General features: G+C 39.7%; 1 long non-coding RNA gene across 1 annotated transcript in view; it reads right to left on the bottom strand.

The window, feature by feature from the left end:
* Positions 1 to 4793, bottom strand: part of LOC121849410 — a 41204-nt gene extending 36411 nt beyond the window's left edge. Inside the window, exon 1 of the long non-coding RNA XR_006085215.1 lies at positions 4724 to 4793. This is a non-coding gene — a long non-coding RNA (uncharacterized LOC121849410). The remainder of the gene's footprint in view (positions 1 to 4723) is intronic.
* Positions 4794 to 9894: the final 5101 nt, after the last annotated feature.

The following is a 9894-nucleotide window of genomic DNA, read 5'->3' on the forward strand; positions in this document are numbered from 1 at the left end:
AGCAGCTGTTACCATTTTTGCTGCACAGTTTCTACAATTAAAACAGTAGAACCCAACCCCTGGCATTATATGTGTCTAAAGGACGAAGCAGTGATTTAGAACAGAAGAGAAAATACATTGGTTCACACAACTAGCAAATGAATTATGTTGACGGTTAGAGTCTAACTGATGGGAGGATTACAGGAGGATTATAGAACTCACTTTAAAACTATTGTCTGTTTCTGCTTATTTATGTAATATTGATTTGATTGTAACAGATCTGGTTAAACGATTCACTAGGAATGGAGCTGGAATAAGGGAATGCCAATACTGTGTTAATTCCAACCTACATTACACTGGTTCCATCAAACTGCCAGACTTTAATTTTCTATCTCCTCTGAAACACGTTCTGCTCCACTTTCTCCAAACTCCAGAACATTGTCAGTGCTTTGCTTTTAATGTCATATTAGGCCCTCAGCCTTCAAGTTCTGTGGCAAATATTCTCCTTTTTAAATACTTAACATAGTTTACAACTGAATTATTTGCAATTTTTTTTAGGAAAGCCCAAATGAAAAAGGTTACATTTGTCCTGAAATCTGTTGAGTTCACAGTATTGCCAACACAGGATCTTTCTATAGTTTGTAAGTAATAACTAGGACCCTTGTGAAATCCCCGACCTTATCAGACTACTCACTAAATGACTATTGTATAATATAATACTTTTACTGTACATTTCACCAATCGGTAATACACTATATTTATGTGTACTGGAAATATAAATCGACACAGTAACAATAAATATTCCATCTTTGCTCATAAGTTCCTTGTAAAATATGATCCAATCTGCTTTCCCTGTTTAAGCGATGTAATGGGCACATTCGTCAAGGCAGTGAACTGCTGTTGTTTGTGTTTCACACTGATTGCATTTTAATGCCATCTTGGATGTTGAAGATCGTAACATGGTTGGGTCATTGAATGCATGGGTTTTCAAGCATAGCTTGTTCCATTGCAGAATGCAGCTTAAAATGAAACACAGCTGTCAGGGTACAATTCTAGCATTCATAACATAAGACATCAAAGGACCATTCTGCTTTGTAGATAGAATGGGACTTGACTGGGGTTAAACACATGTTGAAAGAACCTCCACAACTAGCTGGAGTTTCCTTTAACATTTTACGTCTATAAGAAAATTGGGTGCAAATTTGCTTGTTCAAAGGGGCATTGATGTGTCAGTGAGAAATGCTCAGTAAGACTCATACCCTTAAACAGCTAATAAAACGTTAGTTCAGAAAACTCTGTTTCTCAACATCATCATGTTGAATATCAGCGTAACATTCTGCATATAGTTTCTGCTGCTTTCTGACTTCTCACACTGCTGATTGTTTGGGTTTAGGCCAACTTCGAATCTGCTTTTGCAAAAGTATAGCAGAATAAGGATTTTCGACTTGATTTCGTCTTGTCAAAAGAGCTCTGCTGGCAAGCTTTGGTGGATAAACTACATTAGAACTTAATTCATCATCCGGTAAAATAAGATCAGAGATTTAATATTGTACAATTTTTAAACATTTTCTACTATGTAGTAAATGAGGCATGAAAACCAGAAAGTCCCAGGTTCAATCGCTGATCTTCTCTGTCACAGGTTTATGGGTGTTGCTACTAACCTTAGCATCCCTTGGCTGGGGAAAGAACAAACCAGCCAATGTTATCCCTTGTAAATCATTGTTCAGTAATCCTCCTGGAATTGGACATCAGGTGAGAACAAGATCGGTGTCACCTCAGATGCTCACTCTTTCACCCTTCTGCTCATTTTACACGCCTGCCCTCAACTTTACAATAATAATAATCCTTGCGTTTGATATAGCGCCTTATCAAGTCATCGAGACATCTCAATGCACAGAATATATTCCAAAGTGGATTGAATGTCTATTCTATGAGCGAAACACTGCATCCAGTTATGCACAGCAGTGTCCCATAAACAGTCATGGATTGAGGGGAGTAGGGATTATTTATTTGGGGGGGAAGAGATTATTAACCCCAGAAAAGTGATCCGCCAATCGACTAACAACCAGGGTCCTACTTACTGCTACATAAACAGAGGTGTGTGGAGAAAGGAAGCTTGCCTAAGGTTTCTCGCTGCCAAGGATCAAAGCTGGATAGGGTCCATCTTAGAACATATGAACAACTGATGTAGCACAGGGGCTACTGACATCAGGAAGAAAGAAACTTTAGTGGTGGAAAGAGTATTGTTATCGGGCCACTGACGGTTTTGAAATTAAATATGTTTCAGGAAAAATATCACACTAATACACCAACCTGTAACGAATAACTAAATTTTTAGAGTGCACCTTTTAAATGTCATTTAAAATGACAAGTTGTGAAGATATTTAGGATAGAATAATGGATGATAAGGAATGATCATGAGACTGTAACCCCATTAAAGGAATTTGGTGATATCTTAGAGAGCAACACTCCAGTATTTTGTTCCGTCTTTTAGACCTGAAGTAGCCCAGCCAGCACAAATTAATAGAAGATCACTAGGATGTAGGATCTTCCTATAGATTTATATGAATAAATAAAGAAATAACCCTTCCTCTTCCCCCATCCTGTATCTTAGTTGTTAGAGCATTCACCTGGCAAGCGAGAGGACTTTGATTCGATTCCCAGGCAGGGTGAAACGTTAGGCAAACTTCCTTACTCCACACACCTCTGTTTACCAAGCAGTAAGTAGGAACCCGGTTATTATTCGATTGGCGGATCACTTTTCTAGGGGCATTAATCCCTTAAAAAAATATTAATTATAATTTGGTCACTCAATCCACGACTGTTTGTGGGACACTGCTGTTTGTGCGCAATTGTCTGCCGCGCTTTGCCCACAAAATATACAATCAATTCACTTTTACAGTATATTCTATGAAGTGCTTTGAGACGTCTCGAAGACGTGATAAGACCCTATATCAAATACAATGATTATTTTATTATTTATCTCAGGACAGACACCTGAAAACCTGACAGCTAAAAGATTTCAGCTTGAGAAAAAAACGGTGCTTTGGCATCTGCCTCAGAAATGTTAACAGACAAATACCACAATACCGCAATGTGAATTTGGAAAACATTTCCTCTGAAAAAGCTCCAATGCTTGACATGAGAAAAACATGAGAATAACCACCAAAAGTCAGGCATTTTAAAGCCACAAGATAAATATTGTATAATGGAGCTGATCTCTAAAACAGTTCTGTTGCGTGGAATTTTTGTTGCTCTGCATCTGTATCCTTTCTTTTCTAAACAATTAATTTATATATAACATTTTGCTGAACCATGAAGCTGTGAACACCTAAATGACTAATATAACAAATGAAGGTTTAATGACCACATGTGAAGGAGTTGGCAGCATTTCATCCTTTGCCGATATTTCGCAAAATTACCCTGGGGCTAGTTTTGCTACAGCTCACAGGCTCTGAAAAATGATGCCTTTTAACGAACTGGAGCAGATCACTGGGGTGTAGAACCCATTTCCTTCACAGCAGAAAAACGGCATGGACTTTCGTTCCACAAAGTTTAATCTAGTAGAATGTAAATAGTATGATCGAGATAGAGGAATTGATTGGCGGATCACTTTTACAATACAATCTGAAATGGCTATATATAATAATAATCCTTGCAATTGATACAGCACCTCATCACATCTTTGAGACATCTCAAAGCGCTTCACAGAATATACTGTAAAAGTGAATTGACTGTATATTTTGTGGGCAAAACGAGGCAGCCAATTGCGCACAGCAGTGTCCCACAAACAGTCATGGATTGAGTGACCAATTTATTATTATTTTTTTTGAAGGAATTATCATCCACGGAAAAGCAATTCGCGAATCAACAAACAACCAGGATCCTTCTTACTTCTAGGTAAACAGAGGCATGTGGAGTAAGGAAACTTGTCCAACGTTTCGCCCTGCCGGAAATCGAACCCGGGTCTCTCGCCTACGAGCCAAGTGCTCTACTCCTATGCCTTTGGTAAGAATTGCTACAAGATTCTGTCAGAACTGCCTCTCTCCTCCCTCTCCCCCTAAACAAAATAGGAAGACAGCAAGATCAAAGTGGACTGTCGAGCACAATAAAAACTCAACTTTGTGTGGAATTTTAGTTACATATATCTGTCTGAACTTTGAACCAAACACCAGTAGGTTCTCCCACTGTACTGGCAGACACCCCTCCACCCCCACGCCCCCACCCCCGGAAAAAAAGGACATTGATTTCATGGCTGTTTGTGTGACACATTGCTGAATGCAAGACCGGTTGCCCCATTCATCAAGTACACAAGTACGCAGTCACTTTACTTCATAGAAAGCTGAATTGTGAATTGCTATGAGATGTTTGGATGTGCTAATGTGCAATAGTAAATGCAAGAATTATTAATGCAAAGGAACTCTCGTTAGTTTTAGCAATTTTTGTTTTTTTCTCTCTGTTGACTTTTTTTAAAAAAATTCACATTGACGGCCAGTAATATCAACATGCCGTTTTTTATAAAGTCATCTTGATGTCTTCAAACAGAGCTACATACACACATACTCAGAAAACCCTCTTTCTCTCGCTCTCCTCCTACTCTGCTCCCCCCACCTAGAAGTTGAGAACCAGTTTTTCACACTCATTCTATATCCCTTGAAAAGTAGTTTACACACACTTTCATAAGTTTAGACAAGCTCCACATAATACTAAAGAGGCTTTGTTCGCTTCTGCTCCCCACACTTACAGTTCTCAGGCCTTAGTTGTGTAGGTGTCAGTTTGCTTGAGTTTTCCAGTGATTTGTTAATACAAAAATCTAAATATTCAGGAAGATTCTTGCTTAGTTTGACAAATTGATTTCTGATAAATGAGTCCTAGGGTATATTTTAAACTGTTGTGAAACAGAACGGTCCTACGTGAGGTAATAACTTTGCAGAGCAGTTAGGTTGACATTGAGGACATACATACCTTTCGTGCCCTTATTGCAAACTTGCTGTTAATTAATCACAGACTTAATGTATTGGCACAACTAGTAACAGTAACCAATTAAGGAGCTTGTGTGACTGAATTAAGCTGATCAGCTGTTTTGATGCAGTTAAGGTGATATTGTAATGGTAAATAGAGAAAAAATGGAAAAAAGCACTTTGTAAACTACTTCATTGTATTGCTTAGCACAGAGTAACGTACTCAGTGAAGAAATGACAACCAAGGTCAAAAGATGTTATGTTTGCCATACAACTCAAAATGTTAAATTTCAAGACACAGATACACATTACAACACTATCTGTGTCCATTTTTTTAAAAAGAAAAGGATCTGACTGAAGAAGTAAAGTAAAACAACTATGTTTTTTTTAAAAAAGGGGGGAGATGGGGGGTTTCCACAGTAAAATAATTTGCTGACCTGAGTGGAACACGGTCATTAACTTATCTGAATGCACTAATTCTCATGGGCTGATGGCAAGAATTCTTGTCTGTTGGCAGCCCTTTGATGTGTTCACACGAAAACCTAGATCACAGATTGACCTTGTCAAATCTATGACGTGTGCATGTCAATCATCCACTGTTCTGTTGTTTGACTGAAAACTTCTTCCAAAATTGGAAAATGAGAGATGAGGAAAATTAATCAATAATCTTCTGTAATTAACAGAGCAAAGAAGCAGTGGCGTACTCTAAGTCAAATCAAAGCCTTTGCTATTAGCCAGGGCCAAATGTAAATACACAAGGTTATACATTGTGAAACTTTCAGTGATCAAGGTGGGCCGATCAAGACTATCTTTGCAAACGGTAATGAGAAAATACGAATTTAGCTGTGCTCTACATGCAAGAGAGCAGCAGGTATTTTAAATGAAATGAAAGCTGCTGAAGTCAAACGTAATAATGTTTCTTTTTTTTTAGAGAAAATAGTGGTGGGTGCAAGTCAATGGTTTGGACATTTTACAGGGTGGTCCCTGTTTCCTGTGCCGCATAAGTATAAAGTCAATGGAAGGTTAAGTTATAATGACATCCCAGGGCACTCAATCAGACTGGAGAGGGCAGTGACAACTTAGATAAAGGCGCTTACAGATAGAGCCGTTCAGTACGACAGGACCCTGTTTAATGACTAATAGATGTGACTGGGGGCGTTTTGTTGGTGATTGCTTTAGGCAAGTTATTATGAGGGATATAAGGATGAGCCAATTGAGCTGTGAGTATGTAGCACAAGCCCAAGTTGGGGTTCATAGAGCTCAATTACTCTGCTTCTGAAAGAAGTATGCATACCCTGCCAAGTAATTGTGTGTTAAAACTATCATATCCACTCAATTCTATAAAAATATTATGGAAACTATGAAGGGAAATTTGAGATGTTGCATAATAATTAACACAATTAGTCATTAACCATGATAATTAACACACAAACTAGGTTATGAAACATTGAAACTAATCATATCCATAGGAACATAGGAAACTAGGACCAGAAGAGGTCATTCAGCCTATCGAGCCTCCACTTTATCAGATCCTGGCAGATCTTTTATTCTCATACCCCATAATACCTCTACTACCAAAGTATCTGTCCAGCTCTCTAAAAGAGCTGTGGAAACTATTGAGCTATAAAAAACGTGTATTAATATTGGCTTCAACCACCCCATTTAACCTAATACTAGAAGCTGCTCCATTTCGCATTGTTTCACATGGTAATCATATTAATCTGAGCCACAAGTATATTTGCAGTGAAACACAGAATCACATAAACCACATATCACGTCAAATATGCCCATTCAGAAAATGCAGGTGTAAAAGTCCCAACACACTTCAGAGAGGGAGAAGGTCAGGCATATTTAGCCTGAAATTTCACCTACATTTAGCCTATAAGGCCATTTTTGTCTTATGATGTATATGGCGCAAAATTGTGAAAACGTCTTAAATCCAGTTTCCATTTGGAAGATGGATTTCTGCAATTCTTAAAAAGAACCAGCTTCGAAGGTGCGACTGAGTTTAAGAATTTCAGGCCTTTTATTAGGATAGAGTAAAGGAAGTATTTTGCTATCTTGAATTTTTATGTGACTTAGGAATGCCTGCCTTTCTGACATAATCACAAACGCAATCATGGACCGCAACACTCAAAAAAATTTAAAACTTACCTTAACTACAAGTATGAGCCAAGTATGAGCGTAAACTGTTTTTTCCAACTAAAGAGAGCAAGTGAAAAGTAATGATTGCCAGAGTGCATTTGGAAATAAACATTTTCTTGCAGTGTCAATTCCAGAAACATTGACAAAAGATAGAAAGTTCCACTTTTTCAGGGACAGAAGGTATCCAATCCCACTGTTTAATTGACCCCGACTAAGTCATTCAGTGCATTAACTCAAACTGATCCAATTCAGGCCATTTCACATTTGTAATTGGATCTGTACTCATCCCTAACTGGTATAAAATCTCCAGTGTAAATGAAAAAAATGCCTTCAGGCAGAATACGCAACACGATTTTATGGAGGAAGTAATGGAGTTTCAGTCAGATAACCTTGTTACCAGACACAGAGAGCAGATTGAAAAGTGATTTCCCTGTGACCTGCAGAATGAGCTACATACTTCAGCGCTGAAAGACTTGGACTAATTCAATCGCTTTATAATTAAAACTGTTAATTATGGCCCAGAGTCTTTCTTTACTAATTCATCTTGATTTATCTTGGTTGCTAATAATTAACTGACCTTCTGGAGTTGACAATTCTTGAAATATATGTGCTTATATTAAACTAGTAAATAATTCCTTTTATAAAACCAGGTAAAAAGAGAAACTGTGAATAAGTTATGTGCATAATATTATGCTACAAATTTGTCCCACTCCTTTGAATGACTGTTTTAAATCCCATGATAAAATCAAACATCCCATTACAAAGTCTTCCCAAAGAGAATTCTATTTTTAACGACAGGCTGTTCTTTTAGGGAAGAAAACCTCTGCAAAATAAAATTATCTGCAGCTATTATTTAAATGTTATTTGAAAAGTCTGATAGAATATTATTTCACATGCTTAAAGCACAGCTTAGGATGACAGTAGTGGATTTTACCATTGTTGACTGCAGTTATCCACAGTGCAAAGATGCATTATAAGGTACATTTGTGGCAATTTTGTAATGTTGACAGCTTCTTGAACAAAGCTTCAATGCATTTTTCACTGGCCTCATTGGTTCAAATCTTCCACAAGCCTCAACTCACTCAGAACGCTCAGCCTGAGTCTTCTCCCTCACAAGCAAGGTACTGTACTCCTATTACAAAATACACAGTCAATTCGCCCACAAAACACACAGTCAACTCACTTCACAGTATATTCTGTGAAGTGCTTTAGATGTCTCGAAGACGTGATAAGGCGCTATATAAAATGCAACAATTATTATTATCTCCATTCTTGCTGAACACATTCTTGATTGTTTGTGGGACATGCTGTTCACAAATTGCACATTTGCCTACAAAATACAGTCTCTATAACAACAACAATAACAACAACAACAACAAAATTACATGTGTATAGCGCCTTTCACGTCAGGAGGACATCCCAAGTCACTGGACATTCAGTGTTTCAGACCCAAACTGGGGTTCGGGATTGGGTAGGATGGAGGGTGGGGGGAAGCAGGGTGATCGAAAGCACGGTCGAAGAGGAGAGTCTTGAGATGGGTCTTGAAGGAGGCAAGGGAGGGGGCGAGGCGGAGGGACTGTGGAATAGAGTTCCAGAGGGTAGGGGCAGAGTGGTAGAAGGCATGCCCACTAATGGTGGGCAGGCTAGGCAGGGCACGTGAAGCAGGCTGGAGCCCACTGAGTGAAGGGAGTAGGCAGGATGGTAGGGGGTTAGGAGGTCGCAGAGGTAGGAGGGAGCAAGGCCATGGAGGGCTTTGAAGGTGAGGACCAGGATCTTGAACTGTATCCTCTGAGTGATGGAAAACCAGTGGAGTTGGGCGAGGATGGGTCTGATAGTGTTGTGGAGCCTAGTGCAGGAGAGGACATGGGTGGCAGAGTTCTGGATGATCTGCAGCCTGTGGAGGGAGGAGTTGGGGAGGTTAACAATCAAGAAGTTTGCACAGTTAAGCCTCGATGTAATGAATGCGTGTATGAGGGTTTCGGCGGCCTGCGGTGTGAGACAGTGACGGAGCCGGGCGATGTTGCAGAGCTGGGGGAAAGCAGAGCGGGTCATGGCACGGATGTGGGGTAGAAAGGATAGTTGAGGGTCAAACAAGATGCCAAAGTTCCAGACTGGCTTAATAAGGTGGAGTGTGCAACCATGGATGGTGATACTGTCAGCGCCTGAGGTGTGGAGGCACTAATGGGAGCCGATTAGAAAGGCCTCGGTCTTGTAGAGTGGTCAACAGTGTCGAAGGCAGCAGAGAGGTCAAGGAGGACGAGGAGGCAGAGGGAGCCCTGGTCGCAGATAGACAGAATGTCATTTGTCACTTTGACCAGGGCTGTTTCTGTGCTGTGGGCGGCACGGAAACCCAATTGGAGGGGTTCGTGAAGAGATTGGCGGGAGAGGAAGGAGTGAAGCTGGGAAGCAACAACTCATTCCAGGACCTTGGCGAGGAAACGGAGGTTGGAGATGGTGTGGTAGTTTGAGAGCAGGAATGGGTCCAGGGAGGATTTTTTAAGTGATGACAGATATTTTTAAAGGGATGGGAACGGTACCAGCGGACAGTATATTCTGTGAAGCGCTTTTAGACATCCTCCTGACTTGAGAGGTGCTACATTATTAGTGTTTTTATACATCTAATGGATTAATAATCCCTCCAAAAAAACAAAAACAATAATAAATTGGTCATTTTCAATCTACGACTGTTTGTGGGACATTGCTGTGCGCAATTGGCTGCCGCGTTCGCTCACAAATATAGTCAATTCACTTTACAGTATATTCTGTGAAGCGGTTTGGGACGTCCTCCCGACGTGAAAAGCACTATATC

Source organism: Callorhinchus milii, unplaced genomic scaffold (genome assembly GCF_018977255.1).
Source record: "Callorhinchus milii isolate IMCB2004 unplaced genomic scaffold, IMCB_Cmil_1.0 Scaffold6, whole genome shotgun sequence".
NCBI classification, from domain to species: Eukaryota; Metazoa; Chordata; class Chondrichthyes; order Chimaeriformes; family Callorhinchidae; genus Callorhinchus; species Callorhinchus milii.